The 9,649-nt window shown below is 46.4% G+C and overlaps 1 long non-coding RNA gene across 1 annotated transcript; it reads left to right on the top strand.

Moving 5' to 3' along the window:
• The first annotated feature begins 1,379 nt into the window (after positions 1–1,379).
• LOC117284036 lies at positions 1,380–5,362 on the top strand. The gene is made up of 3 exons (XR_004515127.1): positions 1,380–1,541; positions 2,836–2,999; positions 5,156–5,362. It is a non-coding gene; the product is annotated as an uncharacterized LOC117284036 (long non-coding RNA).
• The last annotated feature ends 4,287 nt before the right edge of the window (positions 5,363–9,649 follow it).

Here is a 9,649-nt window from a genome sequence, read left to right as displayed (position 1 = left end):
CCCCACGCACACACACACATCTGAACCCGGACGCGCAGTCCGGCGCCCCCCGCGCGCACACCAGGAATAGGCGAGTTGGACCACCACCACCCCTACAGCACCTCGGCACCCTCCCACCCTGAACCTCTCCAACACAGCAACGCGTCCTTACAATTAGGCGCAAACTGTAAGGCTTGAGCAGAGCTTCAATTCACATATGCACATGTGTGCCTCCCCCGCGCCTCACATGTGTGCGTGCACAAACACACACACATACACACACACACACAGTCACCCGTTGCAATAATTAACCCACAAATATCCGAACATACCCACACCTTAACCCATACAGCACACCTGAGCTCACAGGAAGCCCAGGGAGTAAACCATACAGCCCACACCCCTACAAGCCTGCTTCTCCCTGCTCCTGCCCTAACAGAGCAGGTGCTAGCCCCCACGCCACCAGCCAGCCTGCAGGAACTGCGGGAGACTGCAACTCTGAATGCAGGTAGCTCCAGGTACCTGTGCTTTTGGAGTCTTGGTTTCCCTGTGCTAAAAGTGTCCACCCTGCAGAATCGTAGTGAGGATCACAGAAACCTGCCCGACTTAGTAGATAGGGAGCAGAGAGCAACTTGATGCGCTCTTACTTCGTTGTTTTGGGCTGCTAGGGTTAGGAGAAATGCATGGCGCGTGTGCCTGCCGAATTCAGCTGGGACTCAGAGTTGCTGCCGTGACGGTTTTCCATTGCAGGCACTGGATAATGAAGCGCCGAGTTTTCAAGCGTTGTCTACAGGAGTATTGTGAGCAGCTGGACTGAGAAACACCGGCCTGCTCTGAGCTAGCCTTGGCCGGGGACCTAGTCCCAAGGAGCCCTCACTCCAGCAACCAAAGGTTCTTTCTCATCCCCTCTAGCCAGTGTTCTCTCTTCCATATTTTGCACTGCTTAGAGGCTATCCTTATGGTCAACGTAGCCGATTCTCGCCACTCCCAGCCACCAGGCCCCATTGTCCCCCTTGCTGTCCCACACTGTTTGCACCTGTGTACAACCCCAGATTCTGAGTGGACTCCAGAGGAAACTGCAGCAGCCAGACTCCTCGCAGGAAAGCCAGAAATCTGTCCCCCATGATGAAGCACTCAGGTGCCGAGCTCCAGAGCTGTGCAAAGCATCTCTTTCATTTTAAAACCCAGAACTTTCAAAGCAGGCCAGGACTTTCCAAGTGAAGCTGTGGTCTTGCTGAACAGCCCCAAAGTAATCTAGAGGTCCTCAGTGAGTTTTCAAGGAAAGTAATTACCATTCACTTTCTGTCTCCCACAGTGCTTCCCTGGAAGAGAAATGTAGTCCAAAACAAACTGTTTTAAAATAATAAATTCACCATTAAGTGCCATTTACCATCCATTTTTATCCAAGAATCGTGAGGAGTGAAGTTGAAAAGGTCAGCAGTGGAGAACTTCTCAGGCTTGCAGCAAAGGGCAGTGTAATCCCAGGGCCTGCTCTGAAGGCAGCTGCGGTGTCCGAGGCCTGCCTGGCTTTCACCTGTAGCATAGCCCCAATCAGTATAAAGGTAAGTGCTGCAAGTGCCATCTGCCATTCCGCCTCCCTAATTCATTTATTCCAAACTCAGTTGGGGAAGAAGGGTAGCACTAGCTTGCTGGGTTTTCTAAAGTATTTAGCATGGCTGCTTTGCACAAAAAGCAGATAAAATGGGCATATTTATCCCTCCTTCCCCATTCCCACAGCTTTCCCCAAATCTGGAATACTACCCACTAAAATTCTTCGTGTCTACCAAGATCCACCTCAAATACCACCTGTTACACAAAACCTTCTCTAGTGCTCCCAGCCAGAATAGTCTCTCCCCTCATTTGAATCTCCAGAGCACTCTGAATTTTTATATTTACCTTCTTACTTTATATTGACAATTTGCATCTTTTCTCCTCAATAATGTGTAAATATCCTATTTGTTTTTATCACAGAGCTCTCCATATAATAGTTGCTTCAAATTAGACTTAGCAGATGAATGAATAACTATACAAACTTTTCCCCTGGGGAAGTTAATAAACTAACCAGGGGACAATCTAATTGAAAAGTCACCTCTGTGCATGTAGTTAGAAGTTTTACAACAGATTCTAAATGCAGTGAGGCACACTTTCTCACAAATCACTTATCTAACCTCAAAAATCTTAACATAAGCAAAAAACAATAGTGAAAAAACCTCTAGTCAACAAAATAGCTTGTAGAAATCTATTTCTTGGGTTTTTGTTTTGTTTTGTTTGGTACCAGCATCAAACTCAGGACCTTGCACTTCTGAGGCAGGTGGCAGCACCACTGAGCTAAATCCCGGGCCCTGAAGTCAGAGTTTTAAAGCAGACACACTTATGAATAGGGTACTCTCTTGTCCATGCTTAGATACTGTTAATAATTATCTTATAGGCAATTCTAATAACATCATTATCTGATTCCTAAGCCCACTATACATTGGAAACACCTTCAACAAGAGTCAGAGGTGGCCTTAGCGATAACCTGAGACTGCAAAGAAGGTTGCTGAGATTCCAAAGTGTGTTTCCTTTACCCCACTCTCCTCCTGGAATACAGTTATATCACTGCAGATAGGAAGGATTGTAGGGGTGAGCCTGTGTTGTAGCAGGCCAGATGGATGTTCCCGACAAGTGTTCTAGTTAAGAAGACAGGGAAAATGTGAAGTAAATGTTGCAAAGGTTTCCTTCTCAAATGTTTGAAATATTGCAAAACACTAATCCAGTTGAAACGGTTGTTTTCCGTAAAACTCTACATATATTTGACATCTGTTTACTGGTTAAGAATGTCATGATGAGATGCTACCATACGGCTCGTTAATGCAGGGGAAGTCACATAGGCCGAGATGGTCAGGGAACGATTCCATGGGAAGGTCGGTTTGTCCTGGCCTAGAGGATGAAGAGAAACGGATACTCACAGGTGGAGGACTGAGGCTGGAAGAGTGACTGGCCCATCCCAGGTGCTGGATGTCTCTGTGCTGAGCAAATGGGTCAGTAGTGTTTTTGTTTACTGTGGGGTACAGAGAGAGCAATGCCTGGGGCATACTCATGGGAGCAGAGCGGTCTGGGCTAAGCTAAGGGCTTATCTGGAGACCAAGAGGATTCAAAATTGAGCAGCCAGGATTACAAGGTAGAGAACATTGAACCCAGCCCTAGGGCTTTAACTTTTTCCAACAGGCCGGCAACATGATAGAATGTTCATTCAGCCAGGAACAGATACAGAGGGTCTCTAACTTAGAATGATTCCACTTATGATTTTTTTTAACTTTACAACAGTGCAAAAACAATACATGTTCAGCAGAAACCATACTTGGCATTTGCTTTCTTCCAAGGCCAGCAATATGCAGGCAGCTGCGGCAAGCCACAGATCCCACTCAGCCTTGAGATCAGGAGAGTAAACAAATCCAGAGTATTCTGCATTGCCAGTGTTGTTTGGATGCATCTGTCCCACAAATTACATGAGCTATTCAACACTTCATTATAAAATAGGCTTTGGGTTGGATGATTTTTTCCCAACTATAGGGTAAGTGTTCTGAGCACATTTAAGCTAAACTAGGCTATATGTGTTTGACAGATTAGGTACATTAAATGCATTTTGGACTTGGGATGCTTTCAACTGAATGGGATTATCAGTTGTAACCCCATCATACATAGAGGAGCCTCCATACTTAATATCTACAATGTGCCAGGCAATAAAGCTGAGTAGTGTAACACCGATCAGTGACTCAACAGCTTATTCAACAAATACTTATTGAGCACTGCCTTAGTTACTTTCTCATTGCTGGGATGAAATACTCAACACCCACAACCCTAAGGGTTTATTTTGGCTCACTCTTTGTACAGGTTTCAGTCCATAGTCAGCTGGCTCCAAGGCAGGGCAGAGGAAGCTTGTTTATGGCATGGGAGCGATGCAGAGAGAGGTCAAGGGAGGAGTTGGGAAGAGACAGACCCAGGCCATGTCCCCAGCCCCCCCCCCAATTCCAACCAGATCTCATGTCCTAATAGCAAGTCAGCCAGAAGTCCCAGTAATTCAGTCACCTTCCAAAAGCCCTGCCTACAAGCACATGAGGCTTAGATATAACCATAACAAGCACTTACCATGTGGCAGCCACACACACACACACACTCCCCTGGAGCACTTCAAAACAGACAAAAGCTTCGGTACTCGTGGAGTTTGTATTCTAGTGGGAAGAGACAGGCAGATATGAGCATGCTAAGGAAAAATGCAAAGCAGAAAAGAGAGGTCAGAGATGGGGTCGGAGGTGTGTACAGCCCGCTCCTGGAGGGGTTCAGGTGCCCAAGTGAGACTGCTGTATAAACAGAGATGTGCGATAGAATATGATAGCGCTGTGACAGGCCGAGGGGTGGCACAGGTGCTCAGTGGGGTACAGAGACTGAGCACCCAGCTCAGCCTCGGGAGGGAGAGCACTGGGCAAAGGCATAGAAGTGTGACAGCATGCGTCCAGAAGATGCATCATCCTGCAGCCGCTCTGGGCAGTGCTGCTATGCCCTGGAAGGCGGGGGCTGGGGATGACCCAGGGGGCCTCAGGTCCTGGCAAGTGGGTGAGGACCTGACCTGCTGGTGGTGTCGCAGGGAAGGAAAGGGAGGCGGTGAGTGTTGAGGCAGGATGGCTCTGTGTGGCACACAATGACGGTTGGGCCTGGGCAGCAGAGTGTGCTAGGCTGGATGGGAGAGCGTGGAGAGGACTGGGCCCAGGAGACCCTACGTGGTGGGCTTAGAAGTTCAGCTTTCATGTGGCAGGCTTCGGGGAGCCAATGAAGGGTGTATATAGGGAGAAGGATGAGCAGACCCTGGCTGAGTGTGTGGAGTGGCTTGGGGGAAGGACACGTGGAGCAGGGGGGACGACTGGACAGACACAGGAAGTCTGGTGGCAAATGGATCTGAGTGAATACAGCCGGGCAGCCAAATGACAGTCACAGATGGGAAGCAGGAGGAGGAAGGCATTCAAGGAGAAAATGTAAGTTCAGTTCTAGGCATGCAGCGGGAGGGTAAGGTGCCTGTGGTGTTATGGCTTGGATATGAAATGCCCCCACCCCAGTGCTGAAGCCTCACTCCCTGTGTAGCAGTGTTCAGAAGCAGGGCTTTTGGAAGGTGATCGGCTCATGAAGATGCTTCTCTCATCAGTAGATTCACCCGCCGATGAGTTCATACCTGGATGGGCTATGAGGAGGTGGGGCCCAGCTGGAGGAAGAAGGTTTGACAAAAGGCTCAGCCCTGGCCCCTTTCTCTCTCCCATCATCTGTTTCCTGACTCCCAAGAGGTAGCAGATTTCCTCCACCACACCCTTCCACTACAATGGGAGCCACCTTACCATGGACTGAAGCTTCTGAAACTGTGAGCCAATAAAAGCCTTCCTTCCTTTAAGTTGTTACTCTCAGGTATTTTGTCACAGTGGCAGAAAGCCAACTAATACATGTGGAATGTGCAGGCGCAAAGAATAGTAGCTCACATTTCTTGAATATTCATTACATGTCACACACTGTGCTAAGTATTTTACAGGGCTTATTAATCCCTCCCTATATCCATGATGCAGTATAGGTATTATATCATCTAAGCTCTACAGAGAAGGAAAGGCACAGAAAAGTTCATTTAATTGCCTAAGATCACAGAGCTACTAACTGATGGAGACAGGCTTTGATCCTGGTTGGCTGAACACAGATTCCTCATTTTTAATCCAGAAAATATCCTGTTTTTTGACTGTGTGTGTGTGTGTGTGTGTGTGTGTGTGTGTGTGTGTGTTGTATTTTTTGCAGTATTGGGGACAGAACCCAGGGCCTTCACATTGAGGTGTATCCCTAGCCCTTCTTTAATATTTTTTATTTTGAGACAGGCTCTTGCTAAGTTGCCTAGGATAGTCTCAAACGTGTGATCCTCCTGCCTCAGCCTCCCAGAAAGCTAGGATTACAAACATGTGCTACCACAGCCAGCCTTGGGTTTGTAACTCAGAAAGAGATAGACTAGTGACAATAGATATAGCTTTTGGAGATTCCCTGTAGCTGACAATGAGATACAGGAAAGAGGGATGTAGTGGAATAGATGTGTGAAAGCAAAAAGAAGATAGGGAGATGGGAAATTGAGATGTGTCACTATTGTTTCAATAGGAAAAGCCCTTAAGCCTTTTCATGGATCAGGGAGATATCACTAGATAAAGGTTCAAAATTTAAGAGGAAGGGGTAATATGAGAGACAAAGGGCCATGTGATCTGGAGCTACACACACACAAGCAGAGGCGAAGTGATCAGCTGAGCACCTGGCAGGTCTGGGGCCCTTTGAGAGCCTGACTGCCACTGAGATAGACAGCACAGATAAACGCATATTCCCCAGTGCTTTGCAAGCAATCTGAATAGGCTCAGACATCCTTAGGCCCTTTCGGGGACACCAGTCACAATGCTGCCTAAAGTCTCTTCTATGTCTTAGAATTTGTGTCTTTAACAAGTTGGTATGAGGGTAGGAAGTCTAGGTGGAAATTCGAAAAAGTGGTTGAAATAATGGGACTTCCCACTAAATAGCTTAACCTGGGCTTGGGAGTGCATTCTGTGGACAGGGCTCAAGTGTGCTCCTAGTAAATTCCCTGAGCCCATGGGGACCTACACAGGCAGCAGCGGTCTGTGGATCAAATGCACCAACTCCCCGGGAGTGCTCATAATTCTCTGCAGGCATGGGCAGGCCAGCCAGCTCCCAGGCCAGAGGAGGAGGGAGCTCTGTGTCAGAGAGAGATCTCAGATGTTAGAAGAGGGATCCTGCCAAGCCCACAGTCAGCCCCTGCATGTGGGTAGCCTTGTTATCAATGAGAAGAATATGAGCTCACCAAGCCAAGGAGAAGAGGGCCTAACAGAGACACCAGTCAGTGCACACGGCCTTGGGGCTGCTGCATGTTCCCAAAATGATTCCACTTGCCTGGGCAGCACAAAGGCTGACACTCAAGAGCCCATCATGGGCAGAACCAGACTAGGCTACCAGTACCTTCTGGGATCTGGAAGCTTCCTTCTTCTTTAATGGTGTTTCTTAATCTGCAGTGCCATCATCAGTAATTCATTAACTATGTATGAGAAACACTTGAATAACACACCACATATCGTGTTAAACTGATTATTTGGACAAAAACCAGGTGATGTCATTTTCTGAGGCTGAGCTGGCCACTGGAGCTGCTTGCCCAGCTCAGACTCTCAGTGGCTGTGGAGGAGAGGCTGGCATTGAAGGCAGCCTGTGGTTTCTGGCCTGCAAGAAAACCCACTCTCTCCCCTGGGCCACAGATGGTCTCTGTGGAAGCTGCAGGAGGGAAGGCGTAAGTCTGGACACAGGAGGATGGTACTGGTAGCCCACCTTCCCAATCACAGTGGCTACTGACCATGCCTTTTAATGGTTATATTTCTGAAGCTTTGACAACGGAGGCCGTACTCATCCTGAAATGAGCTTCCCAGCCCTATCTAGTTCCTAGAAATAGCAAAGACTCACCTGTGAGCATCCTTCCCGTTGGCACCACCACCAGCCCCTACATTGGGCTCTTGCGGGGCTCTTCCACCCTGGACCACTGTCCTCCTGCTCCAGTCACCCCAGGCCAAGTACCAGACAAGTAGAGACAGCCTCTGACCCCAGGAGCCTGCTGAAATTACTCAAACGAGGCAGTCCCAACCTTCCTCTCCGGATCCTTCCCACAGGACCAAAGTAAGTGTCTTACCCACACTTTGCTTCTGCTGTGTCTCCCTCTCCCTGACTCCAGTGCCTCCCCATGTGACCCTGCCAGCCTGGCATGCCTCCTCCTCTGGGGGATTGTGATAAACTGTATTTTCAATGGCAGTTGTTGTTTCCTGATCAGTTAGCCTTTCTACTTCTGAATAATAATAAAACTTACTTTTTAAAATGTCTTATTGAGACAGCATCTCTCTGTGTTCCCCAGGCTAGTTTTGAAACTGCAACCCTTCTGTCTCAACCTTCTGAGTAGCTGGATTTAGAAGCAAGCTCCACTATGCCTAGCACAAACCTACACTTTAAAATAGGGTTTTAATTGAAACTTTGCTGACCTGTGAACTGTATAAATGGTCAGGGAGAAGGGACTGATATTTATTGTGTTCTTAAAATGCTTCAGGCATTTGCAGTGAGTGGTGTTTCTCTGTTATTTTATTTAATGGTAACACCCTAAACAGATTTATAACAAAATCTCCAATAGGTCATGACTTTGCAAGGGTGGCAAGACAGAAGGTGAATTCAGGACTGCTGATTCCATCTATGGCTTTCCCATCACACAGGTTATATATGTCTAACACAGATCTATTTTTGTTCTTTGTATCCTCTTTTTACCCTGATCAGTGATCACTGCCTATTCTACCCCACCACCTGTGGCAGTCCAGCTGTCACAACACTAACATGCCTGAGTCGGGGAGTGAGGATTGAGAAAGGAAAGAACACTCAAGCCTGAGTGGAGACCAAGAGAAGTCTGATTTATTTCACAGAAACAGCTCCTTTTAAAGGCTCACATCAACAGGAAGCTTTTAAGGGCACACAACAACAGAAAACACCAAGCAATTGTTTTTAACTTTATGTAAAGACCGGATTTCCTGACTCTTACAGATAACATCAGATCTTTGGCTAACAAGTTCCTGTTATGGCAGGGTCAAAGAACAAAACAAGTTTAACAGTGTCCTTGAAAAGTAACAAATGTTGCATAGATTGTGTTGATGCCTTAATTATACAGGAAGAAGTTATTTTCCAAATGTCAAACTCCAGTGGGCCATGACTGGGCCCCGACATATCCCCCTTTTTATTATATTTAGAGCAGGGACTTTCCCAGCTCAGCAGAAAGACTGTGCTTGTCTTAGGTGAGAAATGTCCAGAGAAATCCCTTACCCATCATCACGCCATGAGAATTTTGATACTCATGCTCTGTCTTAGGTTGGATATTTCTCTACACTTCTCTTACCCGTCTTTGACTACCAGCCTCTGCAGGGGTTAGACTGTAGGTATGGGAGGCTTAATGTTCAATTGTAAGCCATGAATCTTTCCTTCAATGTTCATCAAAGATGAACTCACCATGCACACTAATATGGGTAATATAACACATCCTAGACATACTCTTATCCCAATTGCAATAATAGGACCTAACAATTGGGTGACTGATACCATGGAGGGTAAGACCTCTTTTAGCTGATTGATAAAACAGTGAGCAGTTTGTGCCACATCAAACTTTAAGGAAAGGGCATTCTGTAGATCCAAAATATCTTGATGTAACTATTAAATCTAGGGAGGTATTTTTATTATACCAAATATCTTTCAAATGCCTTTGTATTTTATTCCAATCATAGATGGAATCATTATATAGCTCATTGGTTACACAAATCTATTGATAACCAGGGTGACACATCAATCGATAACAAACTTTCAGCACCTGTATTTCTTCTACCATAAGAGTAACTTCATCATATAATGCATTTATCTTTTGTTCTAATCCTTGATCAAAATCTACTTGAATAGTTACAGTATGAGTCACATTTTTAGCTAAAACATTAACATATTAAGCATCCCGAATTTCTTGTGCCAAAGCAACTGTAGCAGTTGTGGCTGTAGCTATTACAGTAATAAGGGCTACAATCCCCAGAATAACCAATCTCATCACTCTTTTTTT

Source organism: Fukomys damarensis, unplaced genomic scaffold (genome assembly GCF_012274545.1).
Source record: "Fukomys damarensis isolate Sample0158 unplaced genomic scaffold, DMR_v1.0_HiC HiC_scaffold_33, whole genome shotgun sequence".
Lineage (NCBI taxonomy): Eukaryota > Metazoa > Chordata > Mammalia > Rodentia > Bathyergidae > Fukomys > Fukomys damarensis.
The sequence above is the reverse complement of the archived record's forward strand: the minus strand, read 5'-3'. Positions and strand labels throughout refer to the sequence as shown.